Genomic DNA, 22,471 nt, shown 5'->3' with positions numbered 1-22,471 from the left:
AAACATCATATTCATGTTTCAGGTGGATTGGTCACAAAGCAAACTCAGTTTTCAGTTTTGGGGGGCTTTGGGGAGAAGGATGACAGAAAGGAGGCTGAGAGGATGAAGCTAATATGATTCTGGGACTGACCCCTGAGGACAATAGCTGGCAGGTCAGTGGTCTTGTCCCAGGGTCTCATTAAGGCTCAGATTGGTGCCTGGGCAGTGGATGGGCACTGCCCATCTGAGCTTTCTGGGCAGAGGGGACCAGCCACCTGCAGTAGGTCTCAACTTGGTGCTGAGGAACTGAGGTTCATTTTCAGCCTTTGCTGCAGGGGATTGATGGGAAAGAGCAGGTGCAAAGCCTAGTTAAATAGATGATAGCTCAGAAAAGGACATTAGCTGCAAGAGGGAAATGGGAAATCCAATCCTCTGCAATTTAACTGCGTACAAGAGTTGTTGGGATAAGGGAGAGGAGGCTGCATCTTGATGACCTTCTGAGGGCTACTGGCCCATCTCAAGCCTATCACCACAAGGTTTCTGCAGGCCCCACCATCCAACATGTCTGAGCTTACTGTCCTCTTGCTTTCTCTGGCCATGTACATCTTGGGAGAGTGGTCCCCAAACTTTTTGGCACCAGGGACCAGTATTGTGGAAGACATTTTTTCCATGAACTGGGGAGGGGCAGGGATAGTTTCAGAATGATTCAAGCGCATTACATTCAAGCTCACCTCCTGTTATGTAGCCCGGTTCCTAAAAGGCCCAGACCAATGCCAGTCCATAGCCCTGGAGGTTGGGGACCCCTGGCTTAGGAGGTGAGGAGGACAGAATGCACTCAGGTTAGGCAGTGTTGTGGCTGCAGGTGAGAGATGCTGAGAAAGACAGCAGCTGACATTAGCTAAAAATTCTCTCCTGTTTTAGAGCAGAATAGGGGCCTATGTAGCCTTCTCTTTAACCTGTCGAGGGTTAAAACCCCTTGTGTCTAGCCCTCCTGCAACTTCAATTTAAATTATAGTATGTTACCTACCGTGGCTGTTCCATCCTCGTTTATATTCCTGACAAAGCAAAACAGCCCCAAACTAGTCCTCACATAACAGCCTTCACATGTTAAATACTTTATTTTTAAAGATGAATAGGCAGTTTGGCCACATTCTTCCTCTTCTCCCAAAGTTCTGAGCTGTATTCATGGGGCAAAACCAGAGCTGCTCACAAGATAGAGGGAAGCATCTTTGAGGGGTCTCTCTTTTTCTGGTAAATCTCTTAACATTTCATCACCTCTCATTCCCCATCTTCCTCCAGGCCAGAGTAGAATCCAGTTGGGATCATTTGCACTCAGTGTCACAAGAGGCGAAGCCCTGCAGAGAGAGGAGTCCGTGTGCACCCCCGGGCTAGAAGCACAGTCTCATCACACATCCAGAACCAGTTAAGAGACAGGAAGTAAAGACTAACGATAAGTTCTCAATAACCACCCTGGAGGAAAGGTTAATCTGGAGCCTCAGGGACCTTGTATGAGGGATCGTGGAGGACTTTCCAATGTGTTAAAAGGCATTTATTTCCCAGGGAAATAGGACACCAGGTTCCAGGGGGAATGGAGGGAAGTTTGGAGGGGAGAGAAAATTTTAGTAAATCACATAACTATATTCATTAATTAAACGTTATTGAGTTCGTCTCCTCTGCCTCTGTGCTAAGTGTTTTGTGTCTATTTCACGTGATTAACACTGCAAGAGCATTGCGAGGAAGGAATTGTTGCTGCTGTTTTACAGACGAGAAAAGTGGGCCAAAACAGGAAGTGAATTGCCCAAGATCACACAACTATGACGTGCTAGAATTGGGACTTCAGCTCGGGTTTGTGTCATTACAAGCCCCTGAGTCTTAACCGCTCCATTTTACTGTCTCTTTATACTACTTGTAATAACTTTGCTATTGTTGTCTTGAGCTGATAGTTAAACCTTACATTATTTCAAATTTTGCATATGAATAGCTTGGATTTCCCACCTGGTTATGACTTCCATTAAGAAGAGACAGTTTTATGCTTCTCTAATATCCCCCCAAATGAAAAGGTACCCTAAACATAATTATTTGCTTTTTCATAGTACTATATAATCTTCAAAACATTTCTGCATGTGTGTATTTCCTTACTCTATCTTTATGAAAGAAATAGACCATTACCGTGTCTAATTTACAGGTGTGGAAGCAGAGGAGCAAAGATTTTTACAGTGTGCCTCAATTAGTAAATGGAAGAAAAAGACCTGACTTTCTTGTTCATGCCACTTCTGCCCTAATGTCCTGTTGTGTCAGGTGCTGTTAACTGCCTTTCTAAAAGGTGGTTCTCCTTGCTAACAGGCAGAAGCTCACCCCACACTTGCTTGGGAATCCGAGGAGATTTTTTGATTTTAGGAAATGTGAGACAGCTCCTAATCCACGGGTGGGCACCCATCTCATTTTAGTCAATGAGTTGTAAGGGAGGAGGGTTTTCCTCCCTGATAAGAGAACCTCCCTGTGCTGCTCTGTGTTTCCTAACAGGAATGCAGGGCCTGATTCTTGGCAATGCTGCAGCCACCTTGTGAGCATGAGGATAGAATAACAGACATGCTGACTTGAGCCCTAACACATTGCGCTGCTGAACCAACACAAACCACTGCCTGCTATCACATCTTTATTATAATAACACATAAAATAAACCTCTATTACTTGTAACTGAAAGAGTTTCTGCCAATTCTATTTTCTACTGTACCAGGGAAATGGCACTCAGCTGATGCATGTTTGGAAGAAGATGATCTGTAAACATCCTTTATACAGCATGGCCAGTAAACTCACTTCATGAATGCAAGTGTCATCATTATCATTACTACTCTATTTTAAACACTCATTGATATGATTGTGTACTAGCATAATGATTCCTAGAGCCCACCTCTCCACAATGAAGAGTGACTATACTTTGAGGATAAAGGCTTCTCTGAATTACTTGATACTGACCAGGTGCTAGGCCTGCAATTGCAGCTTTTAGTGTAGGCAAGACTTTCTCTGCCTTAGCTTTGCTTTCTGTACAATGTCCGTTCTCCAGGCTCAGAGTTTAGTGTAAAGATGAAATGAAGACTGGAGAGAAAAATTAAAGAAACTATGAAGGGTAGAACTCAGAACTTACTGAGATAATTACTATGTTTATGCATTGTGTTTGGCACTTTAACTATCAAATACAATGTAACTGACAACCTTAAATTTAAGTATTTTCCTCTCTGAACCCTAAGGGACATGTTGGGGTATGACAGAGTAAACTGAGATGTCTTGACTAGTCTCATACCCACCAAGGATTTGATGTGGGTTTTGGGAGTCTGGCACCCTTCCTTGTCACCCACAAAAGTTTCAGAATAGAAAGAAGACTGGGAGGGCCAGGGTACTAGGTCACAAGAAGTAAAGCCAATAGAATTGATTTCTTGGATGGACCAAATGGGAATCCTATGGCAACAGTGTGCTGAATTATAGGGATAGGAGGAATTCTGGGAGGAAATGACCTCCACCCCACCTCCTGCTCTGTACAGTCAACTGTCACATAAAGACCAGAATTCAGCTCTCTCCCCTCTAAGGACAACAATGTTTGGCCAGAGAAAGGTGCAAAATTTACCAGGCACAAGCAAAGAATTTCTCAATATGCAGAGAAAATAGAATTCAAAGAAACAAGATTGATGCCAAGCAATCTGGCAGAGAACTGGCAGTAAGGGAGGGGCTTATTTAGAGTTCCCACACCTAACCATTCAAACTCATCACCTCTCAGATTCTATGTGGCTTTGAATCAATTCCTGAACCACTGAGAGCAGAGCACTTAAACCTTCTTCAGGGAGCATTACAGATTTGATTCATAGGTAAACAACCTGCCCTCAAGGTGCTCAGTGTCTGTGTAGAAGCTTGAAAATGCAAACCCATCAACACCAAATGTGACAAACATGGCATGAACCTTGTGATTTGTAGCCGGAATCTCTGAGCTTTGCTTACTCTCATTTTAATCAGTTAGTCTTCCTGAAAGACTAAGATATAGTTTGTTTTGAGTGAGGAATGGAAATGTGGAGTTCTTCAAATTAGTCATACTACTACTGAAATTCAGGTAATGTATATGAAGCATTTAATGCATTGCCTGTTATATAGTAAGAAGGAAACTTGTGTAAAGAAAATAAAAATACAATGTTCCAGACCTTCAAAAAAAAGTTCAAGTTCCAGAACCAGAGTGCCTCCTCTGTTTACTAGCCGTGTGATCATGTTCAAGTCATTGGGCCTCTCCGTGCCTTGATTTTCTCATCTGTAGAATAGAACAATAAGCTACCTACAGAGTTGCCCAGAGGATCAAAGGAGTTAACATCTGCTGATATTCTTAAAATATGCCTTGCACATAGTAAGTACTCAATAAATCTTAGCCATGAATAGGAATTGTTCCTTACACGGCAAGTATTCATAGTAGTTACAATAAGAGTAAGTTGAAGTTGGAAAAGCAGAAATAAATACAATTGATAGATGACTGATTATCCTTTGGGAAGATCCAAAAACAGAATTAACATGGGCTGCAGGAACATCATTACAGATGGAAATGGATATAATTTGACATAGGCCTGAAAATTCTTAAATTCTCAATTCTCAAATTTACTTCTTGCCAAGGCGGGCCACTCTGCTCCCAAGAAACTCCAGGGGGGGAGGGGAAAGAAGAGAGAAAGAAAACCTTTGTGGAGAATACAATTTACTGAATCTCTCCAACTTCAACATTAAGGTGAATTTGGATGGGGCAAGTGCTCTGATGTAATCTGAAGTGGCTTTTTTGTTTGATATAAAGCCGTAGAAAATGCACAGGGACAGTTTAAAGAACAAGCAAGGTGAGTGAGGAGCATTAAAATGGGAATGAAAAATAACCCAGAAAATGCTATTTATTGTAAAAATTGCTGGCATGCTTAGAGCTGCTTTGATCATCTTTGCCTCAAAGAAAGCAGCACCAACAAAGTGAAGTTTCAGAAAAGGGCAGCAAAATGATCAGAAGCAAAATGGGTGAAAAGGTTTTTATCCCTAGAAGGAAAGAAACAATTGGGAAAAAAATTCTTTGACTTAATAGAGATCTATTGGATAATGAATGGCAAGTAGCGGCCATTCAGGTGCTGCCCTCTTCCCCTGTCCCCAATCACAAGAATGAGAAGGAATTTGAAAGGACTGAAAATAGATAAATGGCCATCATATGTTTAAAGCCTCAACTGGGGAAACTGGCAGCCTCGGGGCATTTTTGAAGCAAACAATAGAATGACTTTCTAAGAAGATCAAAAGTTTTGCTGGTACCCAAAAGCAACTCATCATCGAGGGGTGTTTGCTAAAAAACAGAGGGGCAATGGCCTTCGCTAGACCCTCTGCAACAGAGAGAGCCCTCCCTGTGGTTGTCCACAGGGGCAGTCTGCTGAAATGGAGGCAGAGGGAAAAAAAGTGAATTTATTTGCCCTTTGGGATTCAGATAATGCAATGGGATAAAGTTGAGGAGACGCTTCCAAATTTCAGAGGGTATGAAGTAAAATCTCCTGCCCTCCACATACCCCAGTCCCCTTCCTCAAGGAAGAAAAAATTATGTCTTGACATGAGTCCCGCAAAGTTGGTCCAGGCCCAGTTTCATCGCCTCCAGGGAGCCTGTTGAAAATGTAGAATTTTAGCCCCACCTCAGGCCCCAGAATCAGTTTTTGCTTTGTAGCAAAGTTCACTGGCAATTTGCAGGTGCATCACAGTTTGAGAGTTTACTACGGGAAATTCTGAGACAAGACTAGGTGTGCCACAATACCAGCTATGCCATTCACTCAGTGTGGGAATGGCCACTTCACATCTTCATAAACCTCAGTGTCTTCAGCTAGAAACTCAGAACTGAACTCTTCCGAGTATTAAATTAAATAGTGAATTTCACACATTTGGAAATACATCTGACATGTAACAGTAAGAATTCAAAAAGTTCATATAGCGAACGTGTAGGTTATTATTGATATTTATAATCATATAACCATAAAGAAGTGGGAAGACAGATTCAAAAATTTGCTCTAGAATGTGCTTATAGAATTCTCTACAAGAATGAAGAAACTGTACAAGTGATAAGAAAAAGAGACAAGGACCCTGACTCAACATTTCAGGTAGGAATGAGATGAGTAAGAGATGGAACAGAGGACAATGAAAACTTGCCACACTGCTCTAGAGTGGGTAAGTGGCTTTATATGGAGCCTAGCTGTATACAGGATCAAAAGAGAGACAAATGGGCTATAAGTTAATTAAGAAAGGCTCTTGTGTGTCTATGTGTGTGTTTTTTCCTGTTCATTGATCAAACATTTTGGTATTATTTGTTTCTGAAGTTGTTAATTAGGGTAAATTAATTGCTTTATATTCTTCTAAATAAGTATTATTTTACTTAAAAAGAATCACTACATGACAATCACCCAGAATTTTTTAGTCACTTTACCAAAGCAAGATTCAATCTGAGACTCAAGTTATTCTTGTAGTAGTTACACTACCCCAATATTATCAGAAGGAAATAACTCAGTAACAGTGATGGTAAAACAGAGAAAAGCATCAATTTTTATTAGACACCTGAAATAGAGTAAGGTTGTATCACAATAGTAGAAATGATGTAAGTTGTTCCTAGAGCTCACATTTAGTAGAATTCTGGGATGTGTGTCATTCGAGTGTGGAGGCAGAGCGACCCAAGACTACTCTCTTGCTGTTCTGTCCCGTGCCCACCACCTGCCCTGGGCTGCTGAGTATCCCTTCTATGACGGACCCACTGCAGTCACTTAACTCATGTTCTCACAGTCTAGACCCTCTTTGATACTCTCTCCCATCCTTATTCTCTTCTAATTAATAGCATGAATAGTAAACAGACACCTGTTATTCACAGACCGGTGTATACCCTTGTCAAAGGTCTTGGCTAAATCATTTTGGATTGTCTCTAATAACAATGTTAATGACCCTCTGCATTAGCTTCAGGTTGTAAAACATCTTTCCCTGATGTTTGTTCACTATTTTTATGAGTACTAGAAACATCTATTATAGACTGTAGGAAACTAAAGGGCTCCTGGAACATATGCTGCAGTTAGTGCTAGAGGCTCAGCTGAACCACAACTGCTTGGAGCCCTGCTCTGTCATCACCCAGAAAGGCAAACATATAGTCCTGAGCTATCACTGAGAATGTCTGTATTACCAAGGAATATATACAGACCACAATAGGAAATCATGGAATTCTAAAGAGATTTGTGCAGTGTGGTAACTTTCTAAACAGAATGGTCACCAGGCCACATATGTGAATTTATAGGCAACCTGCTTACTCTAGAACTGAATTATGTATTTTATCAATGTGTATATATGCAGGAAGACAAAGGCAAGAATAGTTTAACTGATTAGGAATGTGGATTAACCAACGAAAGACCATAAAAATAGCCAGGAGCTTACATAGGGAGTATTAAAGAACCCATCAAGGATATTTCTTTTATAAAAGAAATACCTTGTTTAATAGTTCTAGGGTTAGCAAGGATCTAGGAAGGAGACTAGGAAGGATAGCCCCTTGAGAGTATCCTCTCAAGAACAGAAGAATAAAGAAACCAGAAGAATAAACAAACATCTTCTATTTGCCATTCAAAGTCTATTTGAATTTAGGAGAGAACTTAAAAGTCATATCTAGAGGCTGAACTTTTGAGTTCTAGCTCTTGTTTTAATTTGGTCTCAGTATGTCTTGCTATATCCATAAATGCCACTCTAAAGAGCTGTCAAATCAATATGATCATATGAAATTTGCACATTCTGTAACCCATAGGCTGGAAGGTAGCTTTCATACCCTTTCCTCTCCAGCCTAGATCTCTCAACCCATACACCATATTTTTAACACTCTGCCATAAGTCTGCACTTAGATTGTCTTCTATCACCCAGTGTTTCCTAATTTAAGATTGAGTTCATAATCTGCCCTACCTTCTCCCTCTGTGGGTCTCCATTACCAATACCTCAAGCCTATCCCCAATGTCTCACCCTGCTATCAGCAGTACCACTACATGTCTAGAGATACTTGCCAGTTTTGAGCCTTCCTTTTCCTTGAATCTAATTTATTATACTGGGAAATAGTTCTTTTTCTGAATTATTCATTACAGTAACTCTTTCCCTCTGATCTCAGTATTCTTTCATTTAATAAATATTTGGGGGGCATCTATTATGCCCCAGGTCTCAGTCAGCACATTTAAAGGGCTAGACTCTAGGAGTAGGGAAGACCCAGAAAGCAGCTCTGCAAGCTGAAATCTTGTCTTTTCTTAACTCAATCTCTGATTAGATTGATGTGATCGGTTTCTATTTTTGTTGGCTGCCAGAGAGTAAGATGAACTACTCTGCAGAAAGATAACACCATTCAGAGTCTCTCTAATTACTTATATGCAAAGTTTAGTATTAAACAAGAAAATTAGCAGATCTATTAAAGGACAATGCCAAAAGGAAATGAGATAGTAGAAAACAGTCACAGATGATACAGAATGGTGTCCATTGTACAAATGGACTTTAAATAGCTGTAATTAACATGCTCAAGAAAATGGATTACAGAATAAAAAATTTCAGCAGAGAATGCAACCTATATAAACATATCAAAAAATTCTTGAACTGGAAAAAAACTTGAAATTACAAATCTAATAGATAAATTTCATAGTACATTAGATCTAACTAGTGTTATGAGGCCAATACAACTTTTTACCAAAATGCAACAAAAATATTACAAAAAAGAAAAATGCAAGCCATCTTCCTCCAAATTGTAATTTAAAAATCAAAACAAATATTTAATATAATTTAGTACATATATTGTCTAAATAATAAAAAAATTCATTATCTCTTCATTAGATGAAGAACATTTGATGACATTCAGCAATCATCTGTGGTATAAAATTTTAAAAACACTCTTACCAAAATAGTAATAAATAAGAGGCTCCCTAGATTAATAACAATTATCAAAAACAACAACAAAAAATTACAGTAATAGTGTTTAGTGGAATTTTGAAAACTTCCTTTTGAGACCAAGAACAAGACAAGGATAACTACCATCACCATCTTTACTCAACATTGTACTGTTGGTCATAGCCTATACAATAAGGCAAGAATAAGAGGGAGCATCATGACTGGAGAGATTGTAAATAAATAAAACCATTACTATTCACAGATGACATGAAGGTAAACCTGAAAATTTTAAAATAATCTTTAGAAAATAATTATTAGAATTAATAGAAGATATAGCTAGGTCATTGGTATAAGGTTAATTATATAAAAATCCATTCTATTTCTATATACTACCAACAAAGAATGAGGTTATAAAAATTACAAAAACTATATCATTTATACCTTTGTATAAAATCAAACACTAAGGAGTAAATTTAACAAAAAATATACAGCACTTTTACAAAGAAAACTAAAAATCATTACTAAGAGAAACATGGGGAAACCTAAATAAATGAAAAAATATACTCTTCTTTATAGATTGGTGATTCAATGGTCCAATATTATGAAAATACTTAGTCTTTTCCAATTGATGCATAAATTCCAGGCAGTCTGACTCAATATTCCAACAGTATTTTTTATGGGAATTGACCAAATGATACTAAATTATCAAAATACAAAGGGCTCAAAATGACCATGACTATCTAGAAAAATAAGAAGAAAGTTGGGGGACTTAAGTTGCTAGACATCATGATTAATTGCAAAGCTATAAACTGCATTAATTAAAAATATGTAATATTGTGCAAGAACTAGATTGAGAGGCAAGAAAAAAATTTGCATAGTCATTTGGTTTATAACAAAGTTAACACTGTGGTGGTATAAAGAAAGGATAATCTTTTCAATAAATAATATTGGATACATTTAATATCAATGTTTAAAAAATAAAGTTTTACCCCCTACTTTATACCATTTACAGAAGTAAATTTCAGATGGATTCTAGTTCCTATTGTAAAAGAAAAACAAGGCTTATAGAAGATAAAAAAAAACACTATATTATTTTGTTTAAGGCAGATTTCTTGAAAAGGACGTAATACTAACCTAAAGAAAATGATTGAAAATATAGACCATGTTAAAATTAAGAATTTCTGTTTTTACATATAAGAAAGTAAAACTCAAGCCATAGAGTGGAAGGTGATAGATGAAACACTCATTTTCCAGAATATATAAATAATACATTTAAATCAATAAGAAAAAGACAAAAATCTCAAAAAATGTGCAAAAGATTTAAACAGGCATTTCAAAAAATGTGATATCTAAATGGCCAAAAATGATCTAAGAAAGTTAATTTCATTAGCCTTCACAAAAACATAAATTAAAAAATATTGGTCTACTACATGGCTGACGTTGAAATAATGAATAGTACCAAGCATTGTTGAAAAGACAGAACAACAGGAACTGACATTCATTACTTGTGGGAGTGTAAATTGGTATAAGCACTTTGGAAAATTGTTTTTCAGTATTTACTAAAGGTAAATATATGACCCAGAAATCCCAGTCCTAGGTAAATGCTCAATAGAAATGTATACATCTAAGCAACAAAAGACACGTATGATGGTTTTCATAGCAGCACTATTCATAGCAGACACAAACTGAAAGTAACTCAGATATTAATACTACAATCTTTAAATCAATTGTAATATATCTATAGAATAAAATACTACATAAAATGAGAATAAAAATATTGCTATATGCAAACATGGGCAAATCCTACAGACATACTACTAAGCACTGGAATTCAGATGCAAAAGAACACACAATCTATGATTCCAATTATGTAGAGCATCCAGACAGGCAAAACAAACTGAGGGTGACAGACATCATAACAGTGCTTAACTCAAGATCAGGTAGGTAAGGTAGGTAAGAAGGTATAGAAGGCCATCTCATGATTCTGGTAATGTCTTATTTCTTTCTCTGGGTGGTGGTTTCATGGGAGTTTTTACTTTATAAAAACTACTGTATGTGTATACTTTTGATTCATGCACTTTTCTATATATATAGTATACTTGAATTTTAAAGTTAATTTTTTACATTTGTAAATTTATTTTTTTTTTCTTTTCTATATATATTCCTTTGCATTCCAGATTTCAGAGTACCAGAAAAATCTTACTGAAACTAGCACTTAAATAATTTCATTGGTTCTTCAGGGCCTGCAAAATAGTATCAACGGCACCACCAGGCATCTCAAGTCCTACATGAACAATGTCAGACCACTTTGCCAGCCTTACTTTCCACCATGGCATTTTCTCTAATTGTGATCTTCCTCAAACACTCGAGTGCCTCCCTTGCCTTTGTTTATACTGTCTTCTCTTCATGAGAATAAGTGTAATACTCTTATACTTATCCATTCCCTTTTATGTCTATGAAAGTTCTGGCCAGCCCTCAAGTCCTTATTAAAATTCTTCTCTCCAAAGTCTTTTCAGGTTGGCAGTTCATGTTCACGTAACTCTGCCCCTCCTCCTCATTTCCCTCTGATGGTGACTTTGAGTTTCTATCATAGTCCAATGTATATTTCAGGACAGATATGTGTCTGTCTCCCACTGTAGGACATATAGCTCTAAAGTGAGGAAATGGTGCCTTCCTCACCTGCATGCTCCCTCCTCCATTACCCTCTATCTGGCAGGTATCAATTGACTTGTCTCTTGTGGTAAAAGCCATAACCATCATCTTTCCCAGCGCATGAGTTTTACTTGGATTACAACATTTAATTTTTGAAACAACAGAAGGATTGGATTATGATATAGAAAAAGCAAAGCAACCCCGGATTTAGATCACCTGGTCTTGGAGCTCCAGCTCTGCCACTACTAATTTGCTGTGTGACTTTGAGCAAGTCATGTCCTGATTTTGGTCCTCATGCCCTGAGCTATAAAAAGAAGTGACTGGACTAGCTCAGCATATCCAAAAGCATGTTCTTCAGGACACCAGTCCTGCAGGAGACTCTCTCCACCAGAAAGGATTCCATGACCAAATGATTTGGGGAAATAACAAACAATACGTCTCCCTTGTAAAATGTGTACTAAACCCATTTTTCAAGTTACATGTCATGAATAATTAAGTGAGCTGCAATAAACATTTTTAAAAGATAAATTGAAATAAAACATATCAGAGGCTATTACATATAGTAAGGGTAAATACTGGGCCATGAAACTCTTAAGTTGTGTGTGTGTGTGTGTGTGTGTGTCTTTTCTATTGAGTGTTTTGGACAAACATGCTTTAGAAACAGTGAACTGTATGCTAGCATTTTAAAGGCTGTAAATTATCTTGCTGTAAGCCACCTCTTTAACTCTTTTATCCCATCCTTTTCCAAATTTAAACATTACCCACCCACATATACACAAACACACTTTTCTTGGCATAACATATACCACCATGTTGCAAGACACAATTGTTCAAAGAATCTCATATCAGGAAACAAACATTGGTTTAAATGGTCTCCAAAATTCCTTAATCTGGATGCTTGTTTCCCTTTCCTGTTCTACTTTTACAATACTTTTCTTTTGCTGGACCTTTGAACAACAGACTGCATGATGAGAAACTTCCTCGACAGGTTCACTAAGCAGGATAAGGCAAACCCCTTGGCAGGTGCAGAGGTATGACCGGCCTGTCAGGATGTTAACACTAGCCCAAGGGCACACAGCTGTCACCTGTTACTCTGCCCTGACTCCCCAAATGCTCTCTTTAACCCACAGTTCCTGAAGCACTCCTAGGAAGCACCCAAGCAAAGCACTTTGCTTCCTTTCCCCTCCCATTACACAAGCTTAGAGCCCCAGAGCCCTACTCAGCCATACAGAGATGCTGTGGAGATGGAACCTTGAGAGGGTTTGAAGCCAAGCTCCTGACTGCAGAAAGCTTCAAATCTGGCTAGTGAGATCTCCCAGTATCTCCACAATGACCCTAAACATGTGACAGCTGAGAGATGGCTAGATGTGAGTGGAAAAGAAACAGAAAGGTCCAGCACAAAGAGCCCAGTTCCTAAGAGAGCTTGGCTCCCTTCACTGTGCCCTCTGAAATCCCCAGTGTCCAGAAGGAGCAGCTCTCTCCTCCCAATGTCCTTGTCTTTGAAGACCCAAAGCGAAGGCACCTCTTGGCAAGTACGATATAAAAGATCCCCAGCAACCACCACTAGGACACAGCTTTTTAAAAATTTCTTCATTTGTTGGTTTTGCCATGAGGGGAGAGAGAAACATTGATTTGTTGTTACTTAAGCAATCGTTGATTGGTTCTTGTATGTGCTCTGACCAGAGATCGAACTCACACCTTGGTGTATCGGGACAAGACTCTAACCAACTGACCTATCTGGCCAGGACTAGGACGCAGCTCTTAAAATGTGGGTGTGAATTCTGTAAAACCAGCACATCCCTTATTCCCACAATCCACCCCAAGGCTGTGGGTGTGGCTTTCCCCTGCTTGACTCCCACCCAGTCCCTTCTGACACAAACTATTGTACTAGAGTAGCAAAAAACCTTGGAGTAGAAATGTGTACAAATGAAAAATCACAGGGACACAGATTCACAATATTCAAGTCAGTTTGGCCTAGTTTTCCTTCTACATCTGCCTTAGACAGCTGCTCAGAACCTCCTTTCTATTCCTCTATCCCTGCAGGGCCAGGGGCCTGGAGCTATTTTTTCCCACCCTCTTAGCTCCTGAGAAGTATAGCCCATCATGCACAGGACCACCCCCAACTACAGGCGAAACAGATTTTCTATTTTTAAATAAACCAAGGCGCAACTCCGAAGGTAGCTCTGAGTTTTCACTTCAGATTACCCTGAATTCAATTTCTTTCCCCCTAGAGCACAACCCAGAATAAAGGTTCAAATTAAGTTTTCCCTCAATAGGCCCTGGCCCAGTAGATCAGTTGGTTGGAGTGTCACCTTGATATTCCAAGGTTGCGGGATCAACCTCTGGTTAAGGCACGTGTAGGTAAAACCAATAAATGCATGAATGAGTGGACCAGATGGCTGGTGTTTCTCTCTCTCTCTCTCTCTCTCTCTCTCTCTGTCAAATTGATCAATGAAAAAAATGTGTAAGTTTCCCCTCAATAGTACATTTTTCTCACCACACACTATGCACCTCTCTATACTACCACTTTCCACCCTTCAGCTCAAAGTAGTTGTGTCTCTTTCACAGTTCCATCAACAGCTCATGAGAGTGTGGTAGGCAGAAGAGACAGGAGCTGACCAAGGATGATTGGCCAGGTGCAGAAGGTCACCAGGGTGAAAAGTTCTGGGTGCCTAGCAACTGGCAAAACTGGTAAAACAAGGACCTCACCTCAAGGGTAACCTTTCCTCCCCTAGCATATCGCTGGTCATGTGGTTTAGACCCGCTGACCTTGCATATCACTGGTCATGCATGAGGTTGGGAACTTCCCCTGACCATTCCTCCCCTGGCAATTTTCTAGCATGGACAAAAAGGGGCCGCATATTAACTGGACATGCTCAGGGGAGGCCTGCGAGGGGGCCTTGCAAACAGACCTCAAGTAACCACTGCAAAGGATGGTTTGAAATGAAAACTTACTAACTAAAAGCAGTTCCTGGCAGGTAGTCATGTCCTAGACCAGTATTTTTTCCTAAAGGCCAATCTTTACCTTAACTGAGCCTGTCTATTGTCTCTTTGCATCTATGATAACTGAGCTTTGGAATGTCAAGTTAACTTCCTTTTTTTCACAAATCCCTTGGGCACAAGCTGAGACCACAAATCCTCTCATCATTGTTGTTATTATATTAATTATTGACTGTTAACTGTCCTTCACCCACCTATATAAAAGAAGTGTATATCTATCATTTTAACTTTTATCCAATCCAAGAGGTTCCCCCCCACCACCACACTTTCTCCTGCCTCTTCTAATCTATCACCAATGGACTTCATGTAACCACCTTGTGGCTCTTCCTTTGAGTGTAGTGTATAAAATAAGGTGCCATTCTCCAGAGCATCTCTCAATCTGCTGATATTGTTTCCTGGCAATATTGTCATCAGTTTGGCTCAAATAAACTCACCAAAAATTCCCTATAGGTTTGAATATTTATTTCCTTGACACTAGTCATTCAGGTTCAACTCCCTTAGAAGGAAAATAGATAAGGGGGATGGAGGTGTAGCCCTGAAGCACGAAGCCTCCAGGACAATGAGGTTCTGAGCCACATGAAATACATCTAGGTTGTTAGGGTGGTCATGAGGGTGACTGGGGGCTGTGAAAGAATTCACAAAGAGAAGAAAGTGAAGAGAGTAAAGTTTTTATTCCCTCTCCAACAAAGGAGAGGGGCATGGTGTGGAGAGACATGTCAGCATTGAGCGGTGGGACTTTGAGATTTTATTGAATTATAATTGGACTATAAAAGGGTGGGGCATGCTGTTGTGAGGCCTCTGGGCCACTGGGGGCGCTGTAGCACGAAGCTGCAGTTTGTTCCAATGTTATCCTCTGCCAATGGCTGTAAGGAGCAGTTGGTCACATTCTTCCTTTCCAATAATTTCTAGTCACGGCGACGAAGGCTCAGAAGAGTAAAATGTCAAGTCATGTTTAACAAGGTCATAGGCCTGCTCAGCAAATGGCGCTGACTTTATCCTTTCATTGGCCTCAGTTGTATTTCAGCTCCAGGCCCAGAAAGGCAGCAAAACCAGACAAGCAATGCTGTGGCCAACTTCAAGATCAGTTATATTGACTAATGACCCCCAGCCCTGGAGCCAAGCAATCAGTGGACCCTGAAAGCCGATGAATATTTTAATGAGATACTCCCCTGGGACTTCCCCTAAACTCTCCACCCTTAGGACAAGGACCCAGCATGACCTCCCTCCTGGAAGCATGCCAACACCTTTCTTTACCCTCTTTCCTTCTGCCGCAGACACATTACCTTAACCTTCTTCTCTCCTAAGCTCCAAGGACCCTTCGTTTGCCTCTGTAACTTGTTTCCTGGACCCATTTCTTCTGTTGCTCAGTACTACCTCTGTGACCTTCTAAGTAAACTTTCTCTTATAGTTTGAGTCTTGGCTTTGAATTCTTACCCAGCCAGAACTCAGATACGGAGGTTGCTAAATGGAGATCTGTTCTGACTCCACCAGTCTAGCACCTGGTGCCATTTTGTTCTTGCCAAAAAGAGGAGTGCCCATGTTCAGGTCAATGTCTTCTCAAGTCAAATTTCAGTAAAATTCACTTATCGTAGGTCAGGAAAGGATTGAAGGATTTTAGAATGTTAGTTGACAGTTTCTTAGAGAATAGTAATGATTTGAATGTGATTCAGATCATGTATAGGAAGCCTGACCATTTATATATGCTTTATTCTACACCCATAAGAGAAGCCTCATTTTTAAAAAAAAAAAACTGTATTTATTTGTATTTAGAGAGAGGGGAAGGGAGGCAGGAATAGGGAGAGAAACATCAATGTGTGAGAGAAACATGGATCTGTTGCCTCTTGCATGCCCCAACAGGGTGCCTGGACCGCAACCTAGGCATGTCCCCTGAAAGGGAATCAAACTGATGACCTTTTGGTTCACAGGCTGGAGCTTAATCCACTGAGCCACACCAGCCAGGGCAGAAGGGTCATTTTTTAAAGAATTAAAAAAATGAGAAAAGAGTCTTCTGTTTGCTCCTGAGTCAAACAGTTCCCTAAAAGATGTATTAGTCAGGGTTCTCCCGAGAAACAGAGCCAACAGAAAATGTGTGCGTGTGTATAGAAAGAGATTTATTATAAGAAATTGGCTCATGTGATTATGGAGACAGAAGTCCCAAGACCTGCCGTGTGCAAGCTGGAGACCCAGGAGAGCCAGTGCTATAAGTTCCAGCCTGAAAGCAGGAAAAAACTGATATCTCAGCTCAGTGTCCTGCAGGAAGAGCTCCTGCCTATTTGCAGCAGGACCTGGCTTTTTGTTCTATTCAGGCCTTAACTGATTGGAGGAGGCCCAACCACACTGGGGAGGGGCCATCTGCTTTATTCAGTCAGCAGATTCAAATGTTAATCTCATCCAAAAACACCCTCACAGACATACCTAGACTATGTTTAACCAAACGCCTGGGCACCTCATGACGTAGTCAAGTTGACACAAAGAATTAACCATCCTAAAAGGGTTATTGAGACTATCACTGGCCTTCACAAACCAAGAGGACAAGAAACACAGCTTGCCCAGTGGCCTAAGAGAAGAATGCAAAATTAATTGACCAGAGAGTCATCAATAATTGGAGAAATCAGTGAATCTGACAGATACAAAGCAGAGATGGTAGCCTTCAGTGTATATCTCATGCTGTTCCTGAAGTGTTCAAGTCCGCCAATGGTTGCTGTTGTCATGTGGCTAAGTTGGCCAACACAATAAGAACAACATATGGCCAAGGAAGTGGATGACCACATAGCCAGGTAGGCAGAACAGAGTCCCTTAAAGTTTCAGGAAGTTCAAAACTAAGTTTAGGGGACAAATTAGAGAAAGTTAGGAAAAAATCCCACAAGTAGAATAAGGAAGTGGAAGCTGACATCCTCACACCAGAGCGCCCAACTCTGGGCAGGATCCAAGGGAAACAGTTCATGGCAGGAAACCCCTGTAGGAGTCAAAAGTCCTGGAAATTGCCACAACAAGGCCCCTTCCCAACTGCCAGGTGGAGTCAGAATTTGGCACCACAAAGCTTGGAGACAACTGCCACCCTTGGAAACACCTAAAATCCAGAGAACTAACTGATCATGTGCTCAGTTCACTCTGGATTTGACCCGCATCCACTAGGACACGTACTTTTCACTTCTTTCTCAGTGGTGCCCATGTCATGCCCTATTTTTTTCTCTACTCGGATAAAGCTTGCTTTATCCTCACACAGATTTGTCCTTTAAATCTTTCCTGAGCAAGTCAAGGACCTGGAGGTTGCCCGACACCCAAAAGTCCCTGGAGCTTGTGAGGGCAGGGCCAGCCCCTGGCACGAAAGCTGTCCAGTAACAACATGACTAAAAGGATTGTTATGAATGGCATGTTTGTGTCCCCACAAAATTCCTTTGTTGAAACCCAAACCTCCAATGGGATGGTGTTAGGAGGTGGAGCTTTTTGAAGGTAATGTGGTTTGGATGAGGTCATGGGAGTAGAGTCCTCATGATGGAATTTGTGTCATTATAAGAAGAGAAAGAAATTAGAGCTTGCTATTTCCTCCATGTGACAATGCAAGGAAAAGAACTGTCTCTAAATCAGGATGAGAAATATCACAACACACCAGATCTGCCAGTGCCTTGATCTTGGACTTCTCAGCCTCCAGAACTATGTAAGAAAAATGTCTGTGGTGTAAACCACCCTGTCTGTGGTATATTTGTTACAGCAGCCCAAACTGACAAAGACAGGGGGATTCCAGCACTGAGCAGTGGGTACAAATGGCCCACAAAAAAGTCACGCAAATGAGTATGGCTCAGTTGTTAGTGAAGGTCAGGGAACCACAGCCAGCACAAACCAACACTACACATCAAATACAAAGTACAGCAGATTAAAATAGAATGACTTTTCCTAAAATTGCTGAAGTAAGTGTCATATCCACAGTGCCACGCCAGGTGCAGATGTGCACGTGAAAATATAGAATTAGCTGGAAAAAATATCAATAACATAATAGGAACAGCTGCAGCTTTTAAGGAAAAAATGCTTGAAACAATATAAGTTAAACTTAAATAAATATAGAGCAATAGTGTGGTATACTCACTATCAACCTGCTTTAGAGCCATGCATAGAGAGCGCATCAGATGAGGGCCAGCCTGTGAGGAGGGAAAATGTAGAGCCCCGTGGGAAGCCTGGGAAGAATTGGACCAACTTTGAGACTGTGTCTATAGCTATCTATAGCTATAAGAATTTGCTAATCCCTTTGTGAGAGAGCATCGCACCTGAATTATAAATATTTTAATCGTTGATATATGTAGCTAGTTAATGATTTAAGAAACCCCTGTATAATTCAGCTGTCAACCTATGTGAGCTTTTCTTAATTAACCCTTTAGTTTCCAGATCTTCATTATGTAATCAATTTATTGGTGAGTTACATGATGTTGGTGCATAAGTCCTCCAGACAATACCCCTCGCCACTTACAAAAACATGACTGTAACTCACTGTTAACTGGTGTATCGATCAGTTTTTCCTGCATAACAAGTCACCCCAAAACTGTGGCTTTAAACAACAAACCTGTTTTTTTTAATGGTTTCTGATGAGATGCCTAGACAGTTCCTGTCTGGGCTGCTTTGTTCAATGAGTGTGATCAGCTGGTGTCTCACCTCAGGGTGTATGTTCTAGGTTGGCTTTCCTTACTTCTTAGTTGATCATATCTGTCAAGGGCATAAGGAAGACTTATTCACCTGTCTCCTGTTATGCCACAAGTTACCCTGGGCTCCTTCTGATGGTAACAGTCACAGAATTCACCAGAGCAGCAAAGAGGGAAAGCCAGAAAACACAAGCAATTTTCACATCTCTGCTTACACCATGTTTGTTATTGTCTCATTGACCAGCACAAGTTGTATGGGCAAACCCACAGTTGGTGTGGGAGGGGGCTAAACAAAGGAAATCATTCATGTTCATTTGTAAGTAGTAAACTACAACTGGGTGTTACCAGCCACCTCTGCTGTTTTACTGGCGTAGCTACCACCACATTAGAGCTCGATTCTAGCAGCCTCAACAATCAATTCACGTGATTTGCAGCTGTAGATTATGTGCACCATGTCTCAGAACATTGTCATCCCTATATAACATAAGGGTGACCACCACAAATGTACAAAAATTGAACACACTTTAGCATAGTCCCTTAATATATTAACAAGGCTCTTCCTTTCAGTTAGATAATAATGACTACGTGAAAACTTATATCCAAAGTCTCACCTTCTGCTCTTTCCCTCAGTGACTCAGCAGTATGTGAGTAATGTATGTATATGAGGTAACAAAAAACTTAATATGTACAATTCCAAACTTATTGAACAGATAATTTAGGGAGGAGAGGGTGATTCATCCACCACAATAGAATTTTTCAATCTTACATCAGAATTCTTTAAAATAGCCAGACTACCTAAGGCCTCTAAAATAAAACTTACCACCAAATTTTACACGTAAATTTTCAGGACTATGCCCACTGCCCATGGCAAGGCATTCCTGTAGCAGTCATTCTCTGACTGGCTTCTGCTTGACTTTCCCTCTGCCTGCTAGAAGGGTCAGTAAAGGACTGTGTCCTGCTTAGGAGAGTATGTGACTCAAACCAGCAACACTATGTTCAGAGGACATCTATGAAGCCCTTATCATTACATGGTTTCAAATAAGTGAACATTTCATCCCATGTTATACAGTAGTCCCTTCTTATCTGCAAGAGATGTGGTCCAAGGTCCCCAATGGATGCCCCATACTGGATAGTATTGAACCCTATACATACTATAATTTTTCCTATACAGATACACCCATGATAAAGTTTAATTTATAAGTTAGGCACAGTTAGAGATTAACAGCAATAAATAATGAAAAATAGAGCAATTATAACAATATACAGGAATGAAGGTTTTGTGAGGAGCTTTGGGATCATTACTGAGTAAAGTAAGGGTTACTTGAACACAGCACTGTGAAGCCATGACAGTCTGATAGTCAGGAGGCCTACGAGATGCTATGAGCAGGAAGCATCTACAGTGGGGGGGTGCTGGGCAAAGGGGTGATGAGAGTCCTGGGCGAGACAGGACTGCATGGATTTCCTCATGCTGCTGATGACTGAGTGGGATTTCATCCTGCTACTCAGAACAGTGCACCACTTAAACTGAGGAATTGTTTATTTCTCAAATTTTCCTTTCAATATTTTCATACTGTGGTTAACTACAGGTAACTGAAACTGCAGAAAGCAGAACTACAGATAAGAGGTGCTACTCTAGTCTCACGGAACCCAACATACATCCCTTCCCAGAAGGAAGAAGACCCAAGTGCAGTGCTCAGTCATCAGTTGGTGAGTGTTGTGGGGGAGGGGCGACGTCAATCACACAGGTCAGGGACAGAACTGGGGATGAGCTCCCCACATTTCACAGGGCACTATCTCAAATGTCCAGCCCTGGCAGACAACCTGCTTCATTCTGTCCTGCTCTGCTCCGAGCTTTGCCATGATTAATTTTCTTCTCTGACTGACACAACCCTTAAAGAGAAAGCATCTCCTTTCTCTGGTTGTGTGTTTAAGCATGGCAATGCAGGGGACACAGAATCCATGAAGGAGAAGAGAGCAGAGCCTTGTCCTCCATCTCACAGCCCCCTTCCACTCCGTGCTGCCCTCCCCCCATCTGTTCCATTGGGGCTGTTGTGAGCCAGCAGCTTATGTAACAACCCATAGAACTCTGATGGGTGACAGCTCAGATGACAAAAAGGCTTCAGTCTGTCAAGCAAACATCTCTAAAGCATCTGCATTTGCCTGGCTGCTGTTTTCTGCCTGGTGGTCCATCAGGGCTGCACTTGGCTACTCCAGCCCATCCAGGGGCTGAGCGCTGCTGTGCTCAGCAAGGGGCTGTCAGATTGTCCCACTTTTCCTGCCTAATTTGGGCAGGGCTATCCATATTTATATTGATCTAGGCACATGAATGACATCCTCATGCCAGGCATCAGCTTCTCACAGATGGCCCAAAGTTACTTTGCACTCACTAAAAATTTCAATTCATCCACAAAGGGCCGAGTATATTTAGCCTGGTCACTGATGTGATGTGTTTCCCCACCATAAACAGAAATCACATCACTCATTGGATATATGTGGGTGATATACATTATGTATGTAGACAGAGAGAGAGAAAAGGTGTGTGTATATGCACACACACATCTATATCTATATCTATATCTATATATCTATATATCTTACATATTATATATAGACTGGGCAGGAGTAGATGCCCTACTGCAGACAGTGAATCTACACCAGCAAGGAATGCATGTCCCCTCCCTTCTCCTCATATGGAACTTACCTGGGATATTCATCCATCATCCACTCACCGTTAGCGCTGGGAGGGCAGGGCTCCTATGGAGTGGGGATCCCAGCTTCGGCATTGTCTTGATTGATGTCCTCTTTCACAACCTCTTCAGGCTGTGTGGAATTGAATGTTTACACTATCATGTATTTTCTATCCAATTATTGCTGTAGAATACATCTTATGCCCTGATACTTTTTGTCTCTCAAAAAGTCCAACATTTGCAAATCCAAAGTGTTTATTTTCCAGAATATTATTCCTGTACACTTAATTATATATTTAATAACCCGGTGGGCTTCTTTATTTTAGTATTTGTTCACCCTCCCCCCAAAAACGTGCTTATAGGAATCTGTAGCCTAAAATGGGGCAATAAAGGTCATAGGCATGTAAAAACTTGGTGGCTGAGGTAAGGGGAAAAAGAAAGAGTTTACATCTAAAATTGTATCTACTACAGTCTTCTGAGATAGCCATATTCATTTTCTTTTAGTACAAAAAACCCCCTTGATATCATATGGGTGCTTAATTACTAACACTATTACTATCAGCTGTAATAATAATATTGCTTTTTTAAATGGCATGCCTTTATCTC

This window comes from Phyllostomus discolor, chromosome 13 (assembly GCF_004126475.2).
Source record: "Phyllostomus discolor isolate MPI-MPIP mPhyDis1 chromosome 13, mPhyDis1.pri.v3, whole genome shotgun sequence".
Taxonomy (NCBI): Eukaryota; Metazoa; Chordata; class Mammalia; order Chiroptera; family Phyllostomidae; genus Phyllostomus; species Phyllostomus discolor.
This window is presented reverse-complemented; position numbering follows the sequence as displayed.